Genomic DNA, 24,658 nt, shown 5'->3' on the forward strand with positions numbered 1-24,658 from the left:
GCATAAATGCCCGCATAGAATAGAGCTGGTGCCAACTTTAAAAGTAGGGGATTCTCATGGGGGAGGGGACCTCAATGTCAAAAAAGTGACCACAGGAGTATAAGAAAGTACTTGAACAGGCCCTTAAAGAAATAAGAAATAAAGTATGGATTAAATGAAGGGATCGCATAGGATATCACTTTGATACCGAAACACCCATATATTTAAGAGTGTATTACCTTAAATAGAACCAATTGCTAAACCTGATCGGGACCATAGAGGTCTCCCAGCCAGTACAGATTATAAAGATGGAGATGGACAACGAAATCTGAAGGGCTAATCCCTGGTGAAGGCACAGTTAAACTGTCCTAAGAGAGCGGTTCCCTTCACAGCAGTTTTCTGAGTAAAGAGAAAAAAAAAAAAAAAAAAAAAAAGAGGAGAGAAAATATGATAAAGGGCCATTGAAAATCAAAAGGCTCAAGACACTAACCGTGATAAATGGGCTGGAGAGGAGCGACTTACTTAAAAAGGCATCCAACGGCACATGGGCTTGAGGGGGCTTGAAGCGTCCTCCGTGGCTGAGCACCGATATCAGAGTGTGAGCGGTATCCAACCGCCTTTAAATACCCCCATCCCGGCGGCGTCTGATTTCACCGCCGGGATGCGGACGTTCATTGAGATTGCCTGCGTCATGACGTGGGAGGGCGCCGCGGCGTCATTCTGACGTCAGCGGCGTCCATAGTCCTTAATGCGCATGTCTGAATGGTTTTGGAGCCTGTGACACATACGAGTGTCACACGGCGCCATTTTGGATAAGGGAAAAGATAAGGGAAAAGCAAGCATTGTCATCCTGGAACATATAATGTCAATCCAAGTAGGCAGTCACTGTTCTAAAGCTTGAAAGCTTGCAAGAAAAGGTTCCCTAGAGGTGTATTAAAGGCTCCTAGAAAGAATTAATCTAAACCAAAAGGACCAATACTGACATGACCAGACTCAATTATTAGGGCCACCATCGTGGGGGCGATTGGTTCCTCACCCCCAACGGTGGGTGCCCTGGGCGTCCGTGTGGTCGAGATTGACAGGGATGGCCCCAACCATTTATGGAGAATTCATTGATCAAAATTCAAAATCATTATTTGTCTCCAGAAGTGGAGAAATGAAAGCGGGAACAAAGGTATATTAATAACTGCAGCCCGTAAGATAGGCAATCATTTCAGTGGAAATACACAGATGTCACATACAACAATACAATGTACATAATATCAATACATCTGTTAAAAGTCCGATTTTATACCCGACATAAATACAGAGTGAATACCTGCGTAGATGAGAATTGAAAACATAAGATAGAATGAATGGTGGGAACACACAAAATGAAAAGGGGGGGGGGGGGAAAGGGGAGGGAAGAACAGATAAACAGGACCTGAAAAGAAGCCAAATTGGGGCTATTAATACCTAAGTTTTCAAAGAAAGGGCTTGAAACTGAACGCCTCATTCATGCCCGGATATTTGAGGGCCGATAATTCGTGTATCCAGCGAGTCTCCCTCTGGAGGAGGAGTCTATCATAATTTCCCCCTCTATCCCCAGGGGGAATGTGTTCCAACGCAAAGAAGTGTAGGCACTTAGTATCAAAATTATGATATAGACCTACATGGCGGCTGATCGGAGTCTCCATTTTCTTTTTACGTATCAGGGAGACATGATCCCTGATACGACAGAAAAAAGGTCTCTTGGTTTTGCCAATATAAAACATATTGCACTCGCATAGCATAATGTACACGATGCCAATAGATTGACAGGTTACTGCAAATCTTGGTTTGTACAAGTACCCATTGGGTAGTAGAAGACTTCGAGTCGCCAAGATGTACCTACAAAAGGAACAATGATGGCATGGCCTACTGCCTCTGTCAGTTTCTTTGACTTTGACAATATTGTTTTCATAATGACTGTGTACTAACGAATCCCTCAAGGATCGGCAACGTCTGAACGTGATCTCCGGATAAGGATTTAAATGTTTGGCTACTTTTTCGTCCCCCATCAACAAGTACCAGTACTTGTTGAGAATTTCACGTGTTCTATATGACAGGCCTCCCCCAGCTATTCAGAGTTCATCTTTTGAGAATCCTCTTTGGAAGGAGATGTCCATTAATGACATCAAGGCCATGGAGGATCTAATGGAGCTGTGGGAGGAGGGGGGGATCAGTGAAACAGACTTGCTCGAGGCTTGTGCCCTCGAAACGGCTGTTGACCCCCCGCCCCCTCCCCCACCTCCATTGATCCTTCCCCATCTCCCCAACACTGCCCCATTTGGTAACTACAAACCCAAATCTTCCAAATTTCCTGCTCTGCAAGGCAATCCGAACGTATGGGCGTTCACGAACCAAGTCACCAAGGAGATTATGGAAACTAAATGGAGGAACACCTCCGAGACCAATCTAACCCCCTCCCAAACTCAGGCTCTAAAATCTTTACAGCAAAATCAAAATATTATCATCAAGCCTGCCGATAAGGGCGGTAATTTGGTAGTGATGAACAGGGGCCAATACGAGTCCATGGTACTGGCTATTGTCCAGAACCAAGAATGGTATCGTAAAATATCATCGACTCACGTCACCTTAACTATTAACCGCTACCAACACCTAATTGGTTCTGCTTATCGTAGCGGCCTCATTAATAAGTCCACTTGGGAATTCCTCAATGTTACAACTCTACGAATACCCACCCTATACGCACTTCCCAAGATCCATAAAAGTCAGACTAAACCCCCGGGCCGCCCAATTGTCTCGGGCAATGGCAGTCTCACGGAGACGGCTAGTAAACTAGTCGATGACTTCCTCAGGCCCCACGTCGAGGGCTTGGTGTCCTACCTTCAGGACACCAATGACCTGCTACGCGCCCTTGATGGGATTTCCATTCCCTCGGGCGCGTGGTTGGTGGCCCTTGACGTGGAGGCCTTGTATAACTCCATCCCCCATTCCCAGGGGGTGGAAGTTGTCAATTACTTCATTTCTCAAAATCATGAGACACCTGCTCATTACAATGAGTTTATTCTGGACCTGCTGATGTTTATTCTTTCCAACAACATCTTCCTATTTGGAGGATCCCACTACCTCCAGATACAGGGGGTGGCTATGGGGACCAAGTGTGCCCCCTCTTATGCCAACCTGTATCTGGGGGGGTGGGAACGTGAACTATTCTCCAATGAGGATATGCAGAAATTTATGGATCAAATCCCCCTATGGAGGAGATTCATTGACGACGTTTTCTTTATATGGGTGGGCTCCCAAGATCTCCTCTTGACCTTCTTGGAAAGTTTAAAAACCAATAGGTTCAACCTCAAATTTACGGTTGAATTTAGTCAATCCAGTCTGACTTTTTTGGATACTCTAATCACAGTGAAACCAGATGGTAGCATCAGAACGACCCTATACCGTAAATCCTCTGCAGCAAATTCTTTGCTGCATGCCACCAGTTCTCATCCGATTCCCCTCATTAAAAGTGTACCCTATGGGCAATATCTGCGAGCTAAACGCAACTGTAGCGATGAGTCTGACTTCGAAAAGGAGGCCAAATGTCTACGTCTGCGCTTCCTAAACCGAGGTTACAGTAAAAAATGCCTTAAAAAAGCATACCTCCGAGCTAAGAATCAAAATAGAGTCTCTCTTCTACACAGTAGTAGACCTAAAAAAGCTAACCCTGGAGTTAGACTCATCACTACTTACTCTAATCAACACAAACAAACACGTGAAATTCTCAACAAGTACTGGTACTTGTTGATGGGGGACGAAAAAGTAGCCAAACATTTAAATCCTTATCCGGAGATCACGTTCAGACGTTGCCGATCCTTGAGGGATTCGTTAGTACACAGTCATTATGAAAACAATATTGTCAAAGTCAAAGAAACTGACAGAGGCAGTAGGCCATGCCATCATTGTTCCTTTTGTAGGTACATCTTGGCGACTCGAAGTCTTCTACTACCCAATGGGTACTTGTACAAACCAAGATTTGCAGTAACCTGTCAATCTATTGGCATCGTGTACATTATGCTATGCGAGTGCAATATGTTTTATATTGGCAAAACCAAGAGACCTTTTTTCTGTCGTATCAGGGATCATGTCTCCCTGATACGTAAAAAGAAAATGGAGACTCCGATCAGCCGCCATGTAGGTCTATATCATAATTTTGATACTAAGTGCCTACACTTCTTTGCGTTGGAACACATTCCCCCTGGGGATAGAGGGGGAAATTATGATAGACTCCTCCTCCAGAGGGAGACTCGCTGGATACACGAATTATCGGCCCTCAAATATCCGGGCATGAATGAGGCGTTCAGTTTCAAGCCCTTTCTTTGAAAACTTAGGTATTAATAGCCCCAATTTGGCTTCTTTTCAGGTCCTGTTTATCTGTTCTTCCCTCCCCTTTCCCCCCCCCCCTTTTCATTTTGTGTGTTCCCACCATTCATTCTATCTTATGTTTTCAATTCTCATCTACGCAGGTATTCACTCTGTATTTATGTCGGGTATAAAATCGGACTTTTAACAGATGTATTGATATTATGTACATTGTATTGTTGTATGTGACATCTGTGTATTTCCACTGAAATGATTGCCTATCTTACGGGCTGCAGTTATTAATATACCTTTGTTCCCGCTTTCATTTCTCCACTTCTGGAGACAAATAATGATTTTGAATTTTGATCAATGAATTCTCCATAAATGGTTGGGGCCATCCCTGTCAATCTCGACCACACGGACGCCCAGGGCACCCACCGTTGGGGGTGAGGAACCAATCGCCCCCACGATGGTGGCCCTAATAATTGAGTCTGGTCATGTCAGTATTGGTCCTTTTGGTTTAGATTAATTCTTTCTAGGAGCCTTTAATACACCTCTAGGGAACCTTTTCTTGCAAGCTTTCAAGCTTTAGAACAGTGACTGCCTACTTGGATTGACATTATATGTTCCAGGATGACAATGCTTGCTTTTCCCTTATCTTTTCCCTTATCCAAAATGGCGCCGTGTGACACTCGTATGTGTCACAGGCTCCAAAACCATTCAGACATGCGCATTAAGGACTATGGACGCCGCTGACGTCAGAATGACGCCGCAGCGCCCTCCCACGTCATGACGCAGGCAATCTCAATGAACGTCCGCATCCCGGCGGTGAAATCAGACGCCGCCGGGATGGGGGTATTTAAAGGCGGTTGGATACCGCTCACACTCTGATATCGGTGCTCAGCCACGGAGGACGCTTCAAGCCCCCTCAAGCCCATGTGCCGTTGGATGCCTTTTTAAGTAAGTCGCTCCTCTCCAGCCCATTTATCACGGTTAGTGTCTTGAGCCTTTTGATTTTCAATGGCCCTTTATCATATTTTCTCTCCTCCTTTTTTTTTTTTTTTCTCTTTACTCAGAAAACTGCTGTGAAGGGAACCGCTCTCTTAGGACAGTTTAACTGTGCCTTCACCAGGGATTAGCCCTTCAGATTTCGTTGTCCATCTCCATCTTTATAATCTGTACTGGCTGGGAGACCTCTATGGTCCCGATCAGGTTTAGCAATTGGTTCTATTTAAGGTAATACACTCTTAAATATATGGGTGTTTCGGTATCAAAGTGATATCCTATGCGATCCCTTCATTTAATCCATACTTTATTTCTTATTTCTTTAAGGGCCTGTTCAAGTACTTTCTTATACTCCTGTGGTCACTTTTTTGACATTGAGGTCCCCTCCCCCATGAGAATCCCCTACTTTTAAAGTTGGCACCAGCTCTATTCTATGCGGGCATTTATGCTACAGGGTTGCACTGCAGCTTGGTAAGATATGCAATTTAAATCTCTTTCACTTATAACTATTTAGTTTATGTGGTTTTTTAGATTTATGTATACATTGTTCTGTACCAGTGTATCAACCAAGTCTAATATCTTGGGTTATGCTTTGCATATATTTTGTATATATTTGAATTTTTGATGTATTGATTTTTGCTTATTCTTTCATTATTTAGAGTCCACCACAATCATTTGCCTTTAAATACTCCTGAAGAAGCTCACATTTGAGCGAAACATGTCGAGCAAGTGGCAGATTGTTATGGCACCTATAAGTAGCTGCTTTATGTAGCATTGTATAATGTTAATGACTTTATGTTCCAATTATTTATGTTTAAGCGCTTTGTTATGTCTCTTTCTTTCTGTGTGAGACATAGATATTTTTAATCTTTATTAAATAAAAATAATAATTTTATAACTGGTACGGAAATTATTGTTCAATCATTGAGTTAAGAAGCACCTTAAAAGTCCCTAGGGGAAAAGGGAATTTGTCTCTTTTTTCCCCTATCCCCGTATAGGCTAATTTAGCCTTTGTCCTTACTTCACAGTCCTTTTTTTCCCACAAATAGAGCTTTCTTTTGATGGTATTTGATCACCTCTGCGGTTTTTATTTTTTGCGCTATAAACAAATAAATAGCGTCGATTTTGAAACCAACGCATAATTTTTTACTTTTTGCTATAATAAATATCCCCAAAAAATATTTAAAAAAACATTTTTTTTCCTCAGTTTAGGCCGATACGTATTCTTCTACATATTTTTGGTAAAAAAAATCGCGTTTATTGATTGGTTTGCACAAAAGTTATAGCGTCTACAAAATAGAGGATAGTTTTATGGCATTTTTATTGATATTTTTTTTTTTTTTACTAAAAATGGCGGCGATCAGCGATTTTTATCATGCTTGCGACATTATGGCGCACACATCGGACAATTGTGACACATTTTTGGGACCATTGGCATTAATACAGCAATCAATGCTAAAAAATTGCATTGATTACTGTAAAAATGTCACTGGCAGTGAAAGGGTTAACCAATAGTTGGCGCTATAGGGGTTAAGTGTGTCCTAGGGAGTGATTCTAACTGGGGAGGAGGGGCTGTGTGTGACACGTCACTGATCAGCGATCCCAATTACAGGGAGAGCTGATCAGTGACAGTGTCACTAGGCAGAATGGGGAGATGCTTGTTTACATTAGCATCTCCCCGTTCTTCCTCACCGTGAGATGTTCGCGGGTATCCCCGCGGACATCAGGTCCGCAGGACCCGCAGTGAAGGAGCTCCCGGCGCGCGCAAGCCGCCTCTTAAAGTGCAATGTAGAGGTACGTTAATTTGCCTGTACGTGCCCTTCTGCCGCAGTATATCTGCGTGAGGCGATCGGGAAGCAGTTAATGGGTGATAGGATCAAGCTGTATAATACACAAGTGGTCCATATAGTGAGCATGGTGTAGAGTTATTCACTTTAAGGTGATTACAGTGGACAAGGGGGCACTCTTTATATCTGGAAAAGAGATTTAACCTTTTAAATACGGAAATGCTTCTTCACAGTAAGAGCTGTAAAAAATGTGGAATAAACTTCCTCAAGAACCAGCTCAGTGAATTGTTTTAAAGCGCTGTATACATTCCTAAATGCATAAAATATAACTGGATGTCAACGTTTAGAGGTAATAATGACAGGGGTAGTTGATGCAGGGAATATCCAATTGCCTCTTGGTGGATCAGGAAATATTTTCTTCCCCACGCGTGCAAATTGGATCATATTTTATTGGGAGTTTTTTTTTTCTTTACTGTGGGTAGAGGATTGATTGCATATATTGAGGTTTTCTATTTACGTGGGTTTTTTTTATTTTATTTATTTAATTTATTACTTTTTTTTTCAACCAGACCAACCATGTGACAGTAAACTTTTGCAATGCAATACAGCATCTCCTTTAAGGCACAAGTGATGTTGTTTTCCCAGGGGAAGGGGAGGTGGGTGGTGGGGGCAGGTATCTGTGCAGCTGGCGCTAGGTCAGTAGTATCTTTAGGGGAACTGGAAAGTTAGTATTAAGATGATTTCAAAAGGAACTGTGTGTGTGTGTGCGTATATATATATTTATTATAGTATCTCACAAAAGTGAGTACACCCCTCACATTTTTGTAAATATTTTATATATCTTTTCATGTGACAACACTGAAGAAATTACACTTTGCTACAATGTAAAGTAGTGAGTGTTCAGCTTGTATAATGGTGTAAATTTGCTGTCCCTTCAAAATAACGCAACACACAGCCGTTAATGTCTAAACCACAGGCAACAAAAGTGAGTACAACCCAGGGGCGGAGCCTTGCTGTGGATCTGTATGGCCACATGATCTAGGAGCTCCAGCGGGGAAAAGCTACTACACAGTGGCGTCTCACCTCTAAGTATCCTGACCCGACTGCCTTCAGCCCTCTGACACCTGGGGATGTCTGTGAGCTCCGCTGCACGCCGGTCATCAGGTTCTGCACACCCGCGGCGGCTCACAGACTACTTACACTGGCTCAGCAACATGGCGACCTCAGCAAATGGAGGGGAGAGCGAGATGTAGTCCACCCTCTCCACATAGCAACAACCTCAGAGCGCTCCAGGCACACAGATCAATGCTGCTGCTGCCGATCCAGCCACACAAAAGGAGGATAAAAACTCCCAAAAAAAGACCTGCAACCTCTCCACTATCTAAAGGACCAGTGAGTAAAAAGCAACTGGCTGCAGATGAGGATAATATTCTTACTACACACACATCCCCTGAGTCACAATCTCTAGCTGCATTCCCAGCCTCTGATCAACCTGCCTCAGAATTTACCATAAACGAGATGCTATTATCCCTTAAAAACGACCTGCAGGCAGACCTAAATAGAAACCTGGCCTCTTTACAATCACATATAGAGCATGTGAAAGATAATCCTATTAAGATCTAAAATCCAGTCAGACACAGTTGGCGGATGGAGAGAGGTCTACTTAAGGGCAATTTGTCTGCGGGCAACAAAAAGTGCGCGCCTAATAGTATCACTATTATAGAGGTATCACAATAGCCCAATAGACACATAAGTGGTTCAGCCAACATTTTAATCTCCAGTAGCCCATTTAGGGTACCAATCACCACCGCCCAGTATCTCTGGAGTTTAGGACACCGCCAAAGACGTACCTGTGTTCCCACACCTAGCACAGGCTGTCTCAGATCTCAGGCCAATGGTATGCAAAAATTGAGGAGTTCTATAGACCTTATGAAGAATAAAGATCTGGGTCAGTCTGTGTGATGGAGAGAGGGACAACTAAGGCAGAGATTTGAGAATATCTTCCCAAACCTCTTCCGGGATGGGGCCAATATCTTGTTCTCATCTTACCCTTAAGCGGATGGGAAAATTCAGTAGAAACTTATCTAACAGCACCCTTTATGTAACAGATGTAAGACCTTTTGTTGACCTTGCTTGTACTATCTTTTCAAAAACAGGGGTAAGGGGAACGAATATCTTAACAGACAAAAATTGAACATGTAAAGCATATCTCAATTGGAGGAATTGATAAAATCAATTTGATTGTAAAGAGAACTCTCAAAGAACTTAAGTAGACCGTTCTCGTACAGCTGAACTAAAGTTGTTATTCCTGATTTTCCCCACCTCTGAAAGCCTCCAAGAGCCGAAAGTTGGGGGAGTCTATCGTTATCCCATATTGAAGTATATCTAGTGGGATATGAAATACCCATAATTTTTTTGACTGTATCCCATATTTTGCACATTAATTTACAGGTGGGAATATCAGCACGCAAAACACCCCCTCTTGCCCGTCCAGAACATGTAATGGTGACTGACCCTTAAATGCATAGAAAAATAATCGTGGAGCAGGAAGGGGTAGCTGTTCGGACTCCCATCCAGCAAAGTGCTGTAGTGATGCAAAAAAATATATCCTTGGGTTAGGAGCTGCCAGTCCGCAATTTTTGGGTTGTTGAACAGTCTCCAGTTTAATACGGGAGGGTTTTATTTCGCCATATTAAACGCCTAAATATACTATTAATCTTGAGAAAGATCCGTAGAGGTATCCAGATCGGAGCATTATGTAAGAGATACAGAAGCTGAGGCATCCATATCATCTTAATTCAATTAATACGGCCTATTAACGAGAGCGAGTTTATTCCAGATTTTACTTTGATCTTGGAATCTAGCGAGTAGTGGGAGTATGTTCTCTACAATATACGACTGAGAGGAATCACAAATAGTTATACCCATATATTATATAGAAGACACAACCCTGAGCTGAGAAAGTGAAGATGGTAGTGGGTCCTGGGGGGATCTATGGGCATCAACATGGACTTCTCCCAATTTATGCCTAACCCAGAAAACCTACCAAACTCCTTAACATGCTTTACTACTGTAAAGATGAGAAGATATTTGTCAGAATAAAAAGATTGCATATATTGATACCTTTTCCTCCATATCTCCCCCAATCAGACCGGTAACTTCAGATGAAGCCCGCATAGGACAAGCCAAGGGCTCTATAGCTAGAGCAAAAAGCAGGGGGGACAGTGGGCATCCCTGGCTCGTACCCCGGCAAAGTCTGAAACTAGAAGATTGGAGGCCGTTAACCCTAATTGATGCCATAGGAGCGGCATACAACAATCGTACCCATTGGCAAAAATTAGAACCAAGCCCAAATTTTTCCAGAATGGCCCATAAGTAAGGCCACTCAACACTATCGAAGGCCTTGATGGCATCCAGTGGCAAAAAGGCATGATTTGAATAATCTGGGGCCAGAACCTGCATATTTAAATATGCACGTCTAATATTAACTGTTGTTGACATATTAGGCATAAATCCTACCTGATCTGAGTGAATAATATGTATAATAACCTTATTTAATCTGGTAGCAAATCCTTTGGCAAGAATTGTAACATCTGTAGATAGTAAGGAAATTGGTGTATAGGATTCAGGATGTAACAGATTTTTATCCTTTTCAGGTATAACTATTATAACAGATTGACCCATAGTGTCTGGAAATTGACCTAGGACAGGAAGCATCTCCTTATTCAGTCCCTGGAGCTTTGGAATTAGAGAAACTAGCCACCGCACTCTCCAATTCCAGTAGAGTTAGTAGAGCATTGAGGGTCTCCCTCTTTTCCATTGAAAGGGCCAGGAGATTAATGGTGGCCAGTTAGATAACTCGGCTAATGTATAGTCTACTCTAAAAGTATATAAATCCTGATAGTAGGACTTAAAGATGGATACAATAGGGCTAGTCTGATTAATAACCTCCCCCTCTCCATTCATTAAGGCGTATGTGGGATTGGATTGAGACCTTACTATCTGAGCCAACAGTCTACCACTTGCCTCTCCCGCTACCCAACTAAATTTCTTCTGAAAAAAAGTTTATTCCTCGCCCTGGATTCCAACAGATCATTCAGCCTTCTTTGAGATGAAAGCTATTTCTGTTGGACATCCGGAGAGGGGTCCTGGATATATATGGCTTCCGCTGCAGAGGTATTGGTCTTTGAAAGTTCAAGCTCTCTATGGGAAGCAGTTTTGATGACACTTATTTTTTGGATTAACACTCCCTGAAGGTAGGCCTTGAAAATATCCCATACAACCCGTATGGGAGCAGAGCCCAGATTAAGAGACCAAAAATCCATGATGTGAGTGGAGATAGCATCCTCTTTGGGAAATAGTTCAAGCCAAAAAAGGAGTTCAACCACCATGGCATATTGGAGACCTGATGCCCTGATATTAAGGTAACTATCAACGGGGAGCGATCTGAAATTCCTTGAGGTTCTATATTAACATCTACTATACATGGTACAAGATCTGCCAAACACAAAGCTAAATCAATTCTTGATAGTGAATTGTGTGTTTTAGAATAGCATGTATAAGCACATTCTTCAGGATGTAGCCTCCTCCACATGTCGTGAAACCCTAATTCCTTGCAGATTCTTCCAAGAGGTGAAAGATGCCCATTGACCTTGGAGGTGGGCATCTGTCTCGCTTCAGATCAATTAATTATTGAAGTCTCCAAGTACCAATATTGGCACCTGAGGGGAAGCCCCTGCGAAGGAAATAAGCTAAGTATTTCTAGATTATTTGGAAAAGGTATATAAATAGCAGCCAAAATTAACTCAAGTTCATCCAACTTGCATTGTAAGAAGATATATTTATGTCTACCTTAGTCCTAATGCATGAGAACACTATGCCAGTGTAAACTAAAACAGAGATCCCCCCTTGAATGGGACGTAAAAACTGTATGATATGCTTCTCGAACAAAACGACGTTTCAAAAATCTAGTCTCATTGCATGTGGCATGTGTCTCCTGCAGACAGCCAAGGGCAGGTCGGAAAAAAGAAATATATTCAAAGACAGATTGTCTTTTTAAAGCATTATTCATTCCCCTGACATTCCACAAGAAAAGTCATAATTGATTTATTTACCATAAGTACAAGAGTAAAATTAAAGTACTAGCCAACCAACCTGCACTAAGTACAATAATAGATAGCATATAGGTATAAAACATAATAATACTCCAAGAAAAAAAATATATATATGTTGAAGGCTGGCCGCAGGCTAGCCTGTATTTGTAGGAGGAGTCTGAGGGCTATATATCCCTCCTCCTCCTCCATCAGATCCTTCGTCAGATCATTTCCGGCCGAAGCACGTCACTTCCGGTTTAGTACGGTGTTCAGCGGTAGCAGTGGTGGCGGTTCCTTTCCCGGGCTCACGCCGGGTACCATTGGGGGACCGTCCACCCATGCATCCAGTGCGCAATCCAGCACCATCGAGAGGCCCGCTCTCCTGGTGCTCACGCCGGGTACCATGGGGGATCGCCTGCCCACATGTACATGCTGTATCCGGCATCTGAGGGTAGGCGCCGCCTGCTGTCCCCGGTGCTCACACCGGGGGGATGGGACGCGTCCGTCCACCCACTTCTCCCTAGTCACGCCAGCGTCAGGGGGGTGTTGGGGGGCTGTCCGCCCATCCACCCATCCATTTCTCCCAGGGTTTGCTGGGCTCGCTTTCACAGGGGAGGTGGTGCTCCGCCCCTTCAGCCGGCTGCATTCCAGCTCCTCCTAGTCTCCGCCCCTCCAGTCCTCTGCACTGAAGCTCCTCATGCTCTCCCCAAGAAATCAAGTCGCTCTTCTGTCGGCCCCCCCTTTCAAGCTGCAGGGGGGGGGTCACTGAGGGCAGTTCCAGGATGGGGCCTGGTTGGTGGGTTAGCTCCACTGCCGTGGCCGGCTAGCATTTCTGTTAGCTAGGGCTCACATTCAGGGTCTGTCACGTCTACAGACCCATACGGGCTGAGGTTTCGTTTTTAATTGACTGTCGTCCCACAATCTTCTCGTCCGTAAAACATACGTCATACATGCACGTTCACCATTACACCTTTACCTACTACCCACCATGGTCTGTGGGTACATCAGCCCTAAGTGTTCATTTTTAATTACCTGTCTTGGCACTGCAGGTTGCTCGGGCTCGCTCACTACATAAACTAGGGGCATGTCATCATTAGGTTCACATTCACACGCTGTTGGTCTTGTCATTTCTGCACCTACATCCTCATACTTGTTAGGTACATAGGGGTGGTGTTGTTTTTTTCATGGATTGGTTGTCTGTTCTCATTTCTCTAGTTTGTGTTTCCTTAGATCAGGGCATGTCGCGCGTTTCGGAAGCGGCCAATTCACATTCATCCCTCCACCCCCGCATGGGGGTTTCAGTGCATGGTAGCACCCCAGCATTAAGGGGTGGGACCATACCAAACTCACAGCTGAGTTTTATCGCTGGTGTACCCCTTTCCTGGCCTCTGCTGGGGGGGGCAGTATTTTAGGTGGTTATTCCGAACTCCGTCCCAACCTCTTCCATCCACCAGCGCAGCTCATGTTGCTATGCATGATTCTTCAACCCAGTTCATGTGGTACTTAATGAGATCTTACGTCCATGCTACAATTGTTAGACAGGTTGGAGGGGATCATAGCCTGCTCGGCTTGCGCAGAGGTGTCAGCTGCGGCTCCTGCTCTTCTTGGTACGCCCTGCAGGTGATGTTGGAATTTCTTTACAGTGGCATGTAGAACTGGGGGCAAGCTTGGGCACAGGTGTTCGATCTGGCCAATGGTTCTTTATCCAGAGTATTCCGAGGGCTTCTACCAAGGGTGGGAAGGTTTCTTAGGTTCATGTCTCCTGCTTTTACTGCATATTATAATATAAAAAATAAGCTGCGCTATAAATTGGTTTTTGAGTATAGAAACAACAAAAAAGCAAATAAAGAACCATATAAAAATTGTATGATTACACATAAATAAATATATGCAATATACTATCACATCAGCATTCTATCACCAGTGACATGTGCAAAAAAAAGGAGACAATTAGTGAACATAAAATGTGTAGCAGAGAGCAAAAGCTACAGAACAGAGTCCGCTCAAATAGGCAAATTTATAAAGCCCACTTAATAGACAGTCTTCTAGAGGGTGACTTTGTAATCTTCCTGCCAGCGGTGACATGCAACTTCAACACTGAGGGTGGTGTGTGCTGGGGTACAATACAGAAGTGCCTCCACCCACGAAAAATGCTGCCGCTTACCAGTTCCTTAGATCTCTTTTTAGGGATATCAAACGTGCCTTTGGCGCTCAACCCCCAGCCTCGGGTCTTTCAAAGGCTGTCAACGCTGGAGGGATTCCTCAAAATCTCAGCAAAAGATGTCATCTCATATGGCGAGTGTGTGTTCATAAACCCTTTGCAGTCCACTCTATGCTACTGATGTCAAAGCTGTTTATTCTGTCCCTGAGGGGCGGCGGCGGCTCCTTCCTCCCAGCCCCAGCTCCACTTCCCAGGTCTCGCTTACCTGCCTGGGCGCAACCTAACCCGACAGCTAGCGCTGCTTACAACCGCCGAGTCACCACCCAACCAAAGCACCGCCCAGACACAGCAACCGCTTCTCAAAGTGAAGACCTGGTTACAAATATATATATATATATATATATATATATATAATTATAATTGTATCTTTTTTTGAGCATGTGTAATCTCTCTCATATATATATATATATATATATATATATATATATATATATATATATATACACTCATCCTAAAATAAGGTTACAGGTGAATTTAGGGTGGCAGCCAGTCTGGCTAATTTGTAGTGTTTAGTGGTCAAATGGCTTTTCTCCTAATCCTGTTTAGCTGTAGATTCTCCCTTTTGTCAGTATTATTATTTTTATTATACAGGATTTATATAGCGCCAACAGTTTACGCAGCGCTTTACAATATAATAGGAGACAATACAGTTACAATACAATAAAATACAAGAGGATTAAGAGGGCCCTGCTCAGAAGAGCTTACAATCTAATAGGGTGGGGCAGGTGGTACAAAAGGTTGTAACTGTGGGGAATGAGCTGATGGAAGTGGTAGGAGATTAGTTGGAGACATAATAGGCTTCCCTGAAGAGATGAGTTTTCAGGGATCGCCTGCAGGTAGCAAGAGTAGGGGATAGCCGGACCGGTGGAGGTAGCGAGTTCCAGAGGATGGGAGAGGCTCTGGAGAAATCCTGGAGACGAGCATGGGAGGAGGAGACGAGAGAGCTTGAGAGTAGGAAGTCTTGAGAAGACCGGAGGGGACGATTTGGGTGATATTCGGAGACAAGATTGGTGATGTAGCTCGGGGCAGTGTTGTGAATGGCTTTGTATGTTGTGGTTAGTATTTTGAATTGGTGATTGGGAGCCAGTGCAGGGATTGGAGGAGAGGGTTGGCAGACACTGAGCGGTTGGTAAGGTGGATAAGTCTGGCAGCAGCATTCATGGTAGACTGAAGAGGGGATAGCCTATGGAAAGGCAGGCCAATGAGAAGGGAGTTGCAGTAGTCAAGGCGAGAGATAACAAGGGAGTGAATGAGGAGCTTGGTGATTTAATTTGTTAAAAGGGGTGAATTTTAGAGATGTTACGGAGGTGAACTCTACAAACTTTTGACAACGATTGGACTTGGGGCTGAAATGACAAGTCAGAGTCTAGGATTACAAATAGTACCCTGGCATGAGGGGAGGGCCTGATGGTTGCATTGTTGATTTTGATGGAAAAGTCATGGAGGGGGGCATGTGCAGGGGGGGGGGGAATATTAATAGCTCAGTTTTAGAGAGATTTAGTTTAAGGAAGTGGTGTGACCTCCATGCTGATATGTCAGTTAGTAATGTGAGAGGAGACTGAGGGAGTGAGGTGAGGAGTAGACAGATAGATTTGGGTCTCATCGGCGTATAAGTGGTAATGAAAGCCGTGGGCAATTATCAAGTGACCAAGGGAGGAGGTGTAGATAGAGAAGGGGTCCAAGAACAGAGCCTTGGGGGATCCCCACAGAAAGGTGCAATGGAGAGGAGGAGACAGAGTTGTAGGTGACACTAAAGAAGCGCTGTGATAGATAGGCAGAGAACCAGGATAGAGCAGAGTTCCTGGAAGGGAATGTAGTTTATCGAGAAGGAGCGGGTGGTCAACAGTATCAAAGGCCGCAGAGAGGTCAAGTAGTAGGAGTATGGAGTATTGGTTGTTGGTTTTGGCAGTTAGTACATCGTTAGTGAGTTTTAGTAAGGCAGTTTCCGTGGAGTGCTGTGAGCGAAAGCCAGACTGTAATGGGTCAAGTAGGTGACGCTGCTGCATTTGACATTAGTGTGATGACCTACAGTGCATTCATTCAGGTTATGAATAAACATACCTTTCTCAGCAAGATTCGCTGCTATGAATGCTGGGAAGAAGTACTTATTTGGAGAAAGTCAGGTGATTGGGGTCTTTCCCTCCCAGACTGCGGTGGATGTGTGTTAAACAGCTCCTGGCTGCTAGGCCTGAGGCCTATCCAGGTGCTGGCCTGGCTGCTAGGTCTATCCGAGGCCTATCCAGGTGTTCAAGATTCTGCTGAGATAAGCCTGCTCAATATCCGAAAACAATGCCGGAAGGAAAGGATGGAGACCTGAGATGAAGTACCAGAGGTGACTCTTGCAGGAACCGGGGGACCCATGGAGAGCCTGGGAAAGCTTCAAGATGGAATCATCCATAGAGTTCCTGCACCGTCCGTGAGTTAAATCTAGTTACTATAGGAGACAGCCTATTCTACAAAGTATAAATGTGCTGGTTCAGCTTAAAGGCTCTTTCTTTATCGTACATCACGGGACACAGAGCACCATAATAATGACTATTTGGGTTATACGCTACCTTTAGGTGATTGGTAACTGACAACCAATAGTAAGACGGTTCCTCCCATATAACCCCTCTTATACCGGAAGTACCTCACATTTTTCGCGTGTCTTGAAGGTGATGGTCATGGCTGTTGAAGCTCTTCAAATTCTTCAAATGATGTCCCAGTGAGGACGTTATAATCGGATCCATTCGGATGGCATTACAAAAGCTAAAGTGGATGGTACCCGAGCCTCGGTTCAAGAGCGAGTTTTGCTTGTAACGTGTCCTATATAGGCGCTGGACCCTTGTTAATTTGGTATTCCTGGTCAAACTTGCCCAAGGAAACCAGAAAGGGTGCTTTACAGGTCCAGGGGTGTGAACCCCAAGAAATGGGGGACCCAGTACTTGAAGGTCCTCAGAGGCGCTACCCGCCGTGATGGGGGAAGATGGGGCCTGGTAAAACAGGCCCTGCTGCTTGGGACGGTGAGTACTCCCTTTGGGAATGTTTTATATATATTTCCCTCTGAAAGAACCTGCTGGTAAACCTTAAACTTGTGTCTGGGATTACAGATGGCCGGTATGGCGCACATTTGGGGTGGGCGTGCGCCCCTGGTGTACGCCGCTGCTGTGCGCGCACGCCCACTCTCAGGCTAAGGCTTTATAAGGATAAGGCTCCTGGCGTGCGCGTGGACAGCACAGAGCGATATTGGGCACATGAGTCTGGAGGTCTTGGACACAGTTATGACAGGTTGAAGGCTGGTTATAGTTTGTGGGGAGTACTCTTTTTTCCTCGTTTGTAAGCAATGTCTTCCAGAAAACGAGGTATAGGGAACAAGGCAAGCACAGAGGTAAGAGTACCTCCTTTAAAAACAGCAGACCAACCCCATGCTGATGCAGCTTCAGTTTCTCCCGAAAGACCTGCGGCATCTGGCCTGGCTGAGCCATTACAGTTGTCGGGCATAGTGGCCACTACTAATATACCTGCCTCGGCTTATGTTACAAAGGATGATTTGGCATCTGCCTTAGCGGGCCTTGAAGGCAAAATAGCTGGCATGATTGCCTCTGTAACACAGGGGGGGAGGAAGCGTAATAGATCTCCCTCCCTTGAGCCTGGGCCAAGTGGAGAGTCACTAGAGCACCAGGACTCTTATAGCCAGATGGGTCCAGGTGATCTGGAACCAGAGTGGGCGGAGGATTTGGAAGAGGTGGTCATAAAAGACCGGTAGGAAGGAGAGGCTGAAGAATCCTCGGCTGAGGACTCCGGCACTGAAGAGCCAATTTCAGCCTCCCATTCCAAAAAATTGTTTATCCAATCTCTGATTGAGATGGTACGAATTGGGTTTAAGTTACCCCCGGTTCAGGAGTCTTGACTCTCTTGTTCTACTTTGGGATCTTTGCGACCTCAGCAAATGTCCCAAGCGTTCTCTTTGCATCCATTACTGGAGCAGGTGGTTTACGCGGACTGGGATCACCCTGACAGGATATACTTACCTTCAAAAAGGTTTTCTATCTTATATTCTATGGAGGAGAAGTTCAGGAAGAAATGGGGGACACCTTTGGTGGACGCTGCCATTTCTTCAGTAAATAAAAGTTTAACCTGCCCAGTGGATAATGCCCAGGTATTTAAGGATCCGGCTGATAAAAAGCTAGAGTCCTTATTAAAAGCCTCCTTTTCGGTGGCTGGTGCAGCAGTTCAGCCAGCAGTTGCAGCGATTGGGATTTGCCAATCCCTAAAGGATCACTTTAAAAGGTTGGTAAAGAACCTACCTTGCCAGGAGGAATCTGCCGAGGAATTGTCGGAGATTCCTCATGCTTTATGTTTTGCAGTGGACGCATTGAAGGGCTCAATCCAGCAGATGTCTCGTTTTGCGTTACTGTCAATCCATATGCGCAGTCTTGTGGCTAAAGAACTGGTCTGCTGAGACGCAATGCAAAAGGCTACTCGCAGCTTTTCCATTCCATGGAGAACGCTTGTTTGGCGAGGATCTGGATAAATATATCCAAAAGATCTCTGGAGGAAAGAGTGCCCTACTCCCTGTTAAGAAGAAGGGGAAGCAACCCTCTTATAAAATTCCCAATGCTCCAGGACCTAGTGCTTCTTCCCCTAAGCGGTATCGACGGCCTCAGCCGTCTGGGTTTAAAAGACCCCAGGGTCAGAAGAAGCCCTAGACCCAAAAGCCACCCAAGCCCAAACTCCAAGTCTACCTTGTGAAGGGGTGCCCCCCGCTCTCACGGGTGGGGGGGCTGGCTTCGGCTGTTTGTGGATGCCTGGGAAGAACTGGTCCAAGACAGATGGGTCATTTCCACTGTAAAATACGGTTACAGAATAGAGTTCCGGGAAATCCCCCCAAGTCAGTTTCTGTACTCAAGGGTTTCGTCAGATCCAGGGGTTTTACTCAAACCTTTTCACCGTGCCGAAACCAAATGGGGAAGTAAGGCCCATTTTGGACCTCAAGGCTCTCAACCTCTTTGTAGACGTCCGGTCTTTCCATATGGAGTCGGTTCCTTCAATAATAAAATCTCTGAGAAAAGGAGACTATTTAGCGTCCATAGATATCAAGGACGCGTACCTTCATATGCCGATCTTCGGTCCACATCAAAGGTTCCTACGTTTCGCAGTAGAGGGCAGTCATTTCCAATTCGTGGCACTACCATTCGGTTTGGCCACGGCCCCCAGGGTTTTCACAGATTCTGGCCCCAGTATTGGCTTCCCTAAGGTCTCATGTAGCTTTGCGCAGTGGCAGTATCATAGCCAATGAGGTTCAACTGAGGCGTGATTATTGCTAATTGCTTCTCTAATTCTCTAATTAAAGCTAATTGCTTCTCGGCCTTTTGGCTAGGATCAAGTGTAGTATCTGTTCTTATCAGTTTCCAGGAGGTGGCGCTTGCTTCCGTCCCTGATCTATGGCGAAATAGAGATGGGATTGCGGTTGCTATGCAAAGCCTGCTGGAGTGAAGGTGACCTGGAGGGTCCCGAAAGGGAAGCCTTCTGATGGGGATGGAGAACCACGGGGTCTGAACCGGAGGGTCGGGACCCTGGCCTTCTGGCCTGGCTTGGGGCAGATCTAGCTCCGGACAGTTTTTCGGGAGAGAACGCTTACTTCCCTCTTGAGGAGGGGGGAGTGGTTAGTACTTCCCGAATGTAATTAGGAGGGAGTGATGGGAGCGACGGCAGAGCCTGATAAAGGACTCTTTCCGGCTTCCTGATCTCCATATCCTTTCTGCCTGTGGTGGGGTCTGCTGTGGTCTGGGCTGGGGTGTCAGGGCTTTTTCGAAAAACCAGTGGTGAATGTGCCCCTGAAGTGGCAGTTCAGGGGTGCCGTATAGTCACGGTGTGTAAGCACTTGATTTTATGGCACCATAGTCACTTCACCACAACACACGTTTTTCGCACCTGCCTCTTGGGCCGGGCCTTTTGGCCAGGACCAGGGGAAATTTTTATGCCTGGCCGGAGGGCCGGCCATTGTTTAGCACAATGGCCACTTTCACTCTCCCATCTCACTATCTTCCCCACTCTTTCTTTTACCCCTGTTTGTCACTTTTTTGTCTTTTTTTGGTTGTCTTTGTATACACGTTTTGTCACTGTGTGGCGAGTAGGGTGTGGGTCCTCGGGCCTACTCTGAAAGTCTTGGGAGGGGGTGGACATAGGCCTTTTGGCTTGGTTCGCCCTCTCCTTTGAGGGGTCTCCCTTCGGGGGAGCCCCACTGTACTTGGGTCGGTCTGCTTCGGCAGACCTTCCAGTTGTGGGGGTCCGCCTGGTTTCGGCCAGATGGACCCTTTGTCTGAGTACCTCAGTCCCTGTCTGGAGCCTAACTCCCCGGGGGATCAGGGTAAGGTCCTTCCCTAGTGGAGGACTCTGTACACCCGTTGCACGTTTTTGTGTTTCACTCTCTATGTGTGGGCACTTTTTTTTGGCACCGGGTGGAAGTTTTTGAGGTGTGTTTTGCACGCCACTGGCTTTTCGATAGAGTGTATTTAATGCAGCTATAATATTATATCTGTCTGATGGTCATACTGGAGGAAGCGGTGTTATTGACGGAGGCACTCAGTGGAGTGTGGAATAGGATCCGTCACAATTGGTGGCAAGCTCTGGGATGCTTCCTCTTGCCTAGGCACACCCAAATCACCACCGGGACCCCCTGCTCCTAACAGCAGATGGAACATCACTACGCCAGACTCAAGCGCAGCACCTTGAAGGATCTCTTGGAAGCCCGTGGAAAAGTCTCCAGCAACAAATCCAAAGCGACTCTCATCACCGAACTAATGGAGATTGACCAGGCCAGCAACCCACCAGCAGACACCTCAGAGGCGACAGAGTTCCAGCGTGACGTCCAGTGGCGACTGGCCTTGTATGGTACTCACCCCCCGCAGGAGGTTATCAGTCAAGTGTTACGAGAGGTGTCCCAGCTGCGAATGGCTGAACTCCAGCGGGACCAAGGAGCGTCAGTTATGTTCAACCAGGAAGCTCCAGCAGCCCGCAAAAAGCTACCCTATGCAGATTGGGTCATGCTCCTGGTCAGCCGTCTCACAAGAAGGGCTGCAGAGGCGTACAATAATGTCCCTGATGAGATCAGCCAGGACTATGACCGGGTAAAAGAAAGACTATTGGCTCTCTTCGGCATTACTCCAGAGGCACACTGTTTGAGGTTTCGCAACCTCTGCCGAAAGGAGAGAGAGCCTTACACAGAATGGGCTCATCAAATGACCCGAGCAGCGGAGAGTTGGATGACCGGGCGCCAAGCTGTTACCATGGCAGATGCGCTCCAGCTAATCCTCCTGGAACAATTCTACGATCATACCCCACATGAGATTAGAGACTGGGTAAAGGATCGGCAGCCAGTCACAGTAGATGAAGCTGCCACCCTAGCTGACCAATACGTGGATTCAAGGCGGACTGTACAACCAGAGCCTAAGACCCCAGCTCGGCCTGTCCCCAACATTCCACGGAGCTTTGCCCCTCCACACCAGCCGTCGATCCCCGGCCCCACTCAGCTACCATCTTCACGAGGAAAAGGGGACCTCTGCTACAGATGCAACCAATCAGGGCATGTTAGGAGGTATTGTCCGCAGAATGTTTCCCAGGACGCGCGGAACAACAGGCCCCTTGGACCTGCCCGGGCTGCTGCACACTGTCTGGAGAGAGATGATGTGACTTACCCAAGCGAGGAGAATATTGGAATTCTACATGAGGCAGACCCTGTGCAAGCTGCCACTACAGATAATCGTTTGCACCATCGACAAGCCGTGTGGATTAATGGTCGGGCTGCCCAGGGACTGCGGGACACGGGAGCTACTATTACCCTGATACAGTCCCGAATGATAAACCCGGCAGAGCAGACGGGACGGTCTGTGGCTGTGCGGGTGGCCGGGGGCAATGTTATGCGGGTCCCCACTGCCAGGGTTCACCTTGATTGGGGTTCGGGGGCCAAAGAAGTGGAAGTGGGAATAATGCAGAACTTACCTGCAGAGGTTTTGTTGGGCAACGATTTGGGACGTTTAAATTCAGCCTTGTCCCTGGATGTATCCCCGGAAGCCTATCCTGTTACTACCCGCCAGCAAGCCCGGATGGAGGTGCGCTCCCTCGAGGACGGGACCCAGGTAAGACCTGTCACCCCTGACCTAGACTGTACTACCCCAACTATCCCTACCCCGACTTGGGCTTCTCCCCAAGAATTTGCTCAGGCAACTCTTAGCGACCCTTCCTTAGCTAGCTATAGGGAAAGAGCAGGATTGGACCCTGGGGGGTTGGAGAGGGAGCGAATAGAGTGGGTCCAGGGATTACTCTATCGGGTTACTGAGGGAAAGACAGCCTCCCATCCACCCAAGCGGCAGCTGGTTGTGCCGCAGAAATATCGTCATGACCTGCTGCGCATTGGGCATGACATACCCTTAGCCGGACACCTGGGGATGTCCCGGACCCTCCACCGTCTGACTCAGTCGTTTTTTTGGCCAGGGATTACAGGGGATGTCCGACAGTATTGCCGGACCTGTGACACATGCCAGCGGGTGGGTAAGCATGGGGGCCCGCTGAAAGCTCCCCTACACCCTTTACCGATCATTGATGAACCCTTTAGCCGTGTTGCCGTAGACCTGGTTGGACCATTGCCCAGACCTAGTCCTTCTGGGAAGAGATATATCCTTACTGTGGTGGATTATGCCACCCGGTACCCGGAGGCCATCCCCCTGGCAAATATCCATGCAGAAACTGTGGCTGATGCTTTGCTCCTGATCTTTGCCAGGGTGGGTTTCCCTCGGGAAATCATCTCTGACCAGGGGACCCAGTTCACTGCTGAGCTCACTCAGCAGTTATGGAGGCTGTGTGGGATAAAGCCCCTACAGAGCTCTCCCTATCACCCCCAGACCAACGGACTGTGTGAGAGGTTCAATGGAACACTGAAACAGCTGCTTAGGACATTTGCAACCTCTCACAGGGATTGGGAGAGATATCTGCCACACCTTCTCTTCGATTATCAGGAGGTGCCGCAGGAATCTACCGGGTTCTCCCAATTTGAGTTACTGTATGGGAGGCGGGTGAGGGGGCCCCTAGATCTAGTCAGAGCCCACTGGGAAGGGGGAATTGATACCCAAGGGTCCTCTATCGTAGCATACGTTCTTGAGTTTAGGGACAGACTGAAGGAGCTCACGGACACTGTCCAGGAGAACCTTCAGGCTGCCCAAAGGCGGCAGAAACGATGGTACGATCGTACTGCTCGGAACCGCACTCTGGAGGTTGGGCAGAAGGTTCTTGCCCTCAGACCAACCAAGCAGGACAAGTTACAGGCCACTTGGCAGGGACCTTACCGGGTTGTGGCAAAGCTCTGTGACACAACCTACCTAGTGGCTAAATGTTCGGATGAAAGAGTCCGACGGACCTTTTAATGTGAACATGTTGAAAGCATACTGGGAAAGATCAGGAGAGGTAGCTGCTATATGTGCTCCAGCTGTGGAAGATTCTGAGAATCTTCCCCTGCTGGTGCTCCCGGAGCTAAATAGAATTTCTGCAGGGATAGAGATGATAAAGCTTGACGACCAGCTAGGGCCGACGCAGAGAGAACAAGCTAGACAGGTCCTTAGTCAGAGAAGGGAAATGTTCTCCACAGTCCCCGGGTACACTACTATGGCAGTGCACCGCGTGGAGACCCCGGGACAACTGCCGCTAAGACAGGCGGCTTACCGGATACCTGATGCAGTGAGAGAGGGGATGCGTCATGAGATTAAGGAGATGCTTGAATTGGGAGTCATTGAGCCATCCAGCAGCCCCTGGGCTTCCCCGGTGGTCCTTGTACCGAAGCGGGATGGCACAACTCGCTTCTGTGTAGACTACCGCAGATTAAATGAGTGCACCACCACTGATGCTTACCCTATGCCCCGGGTCGATGATCTGTTAGATCGCATTGCTCGGGGAAAATTCCTGACAACCCTTGACCTATGCAAAGGATACTGGCAAATTCCTCTGGATGCGGAATCTATTCCGAAATCGGCGTTCATTACCCCATTTGGCTTATACCAGTCTAAAGTAATGCCATTTGGGATGAAGAATGCACCGGCGACTTTCCAGAGGATGGTAGACCAACTCCTCGATGGCCTCCAGGACTATGCTTGTGCATATCTGGACGACATTGCGATCTACAGTGATACCTGGGAGGACCATCTGGTTCACCTGGGTGTCGTGCTAGACCGCATCAAGGCTGCAGGACTAACCCTTAAGCCAGAGAAATGCAG

General features: G+C 46.5%; 1 protein-coding gene and 1 pseudogene across 3 annotated transcripts in view; both read left to right on the forward strand.

Annotated features, from left to right (window-relative positions):
* LOC141132419 (transcription factor 7-like 2) overlaps positions 1–24,658 on the forward strand; it is a 1,287,046-nt gene that overhangs the window by 1,090,159 nt on the left and 172,229 nt on the right. The window lies entirely within an intron of this gene.
* LOC141135291 (U4 spliceosomal RNA) lies at positions 19,663–19,774 on the forward strand (annotated as a pseudogene).

Source organism: Aquarana catesbeiana, linkage group LG03 (genome assembly GCF_042186555.1).
Source record: "Aquarana catesbeiana isolate 2022-GZ linkage group LG03, ASM4218655v1, whole genome shotgun sequence".
In the NCBI taxonomy this organism is placed as follows: Eukaryota; Metazoa; Chordata; class Amphibia; order Anura; family Ranidae; genus Aquarana; species Aquarana catesbeiana.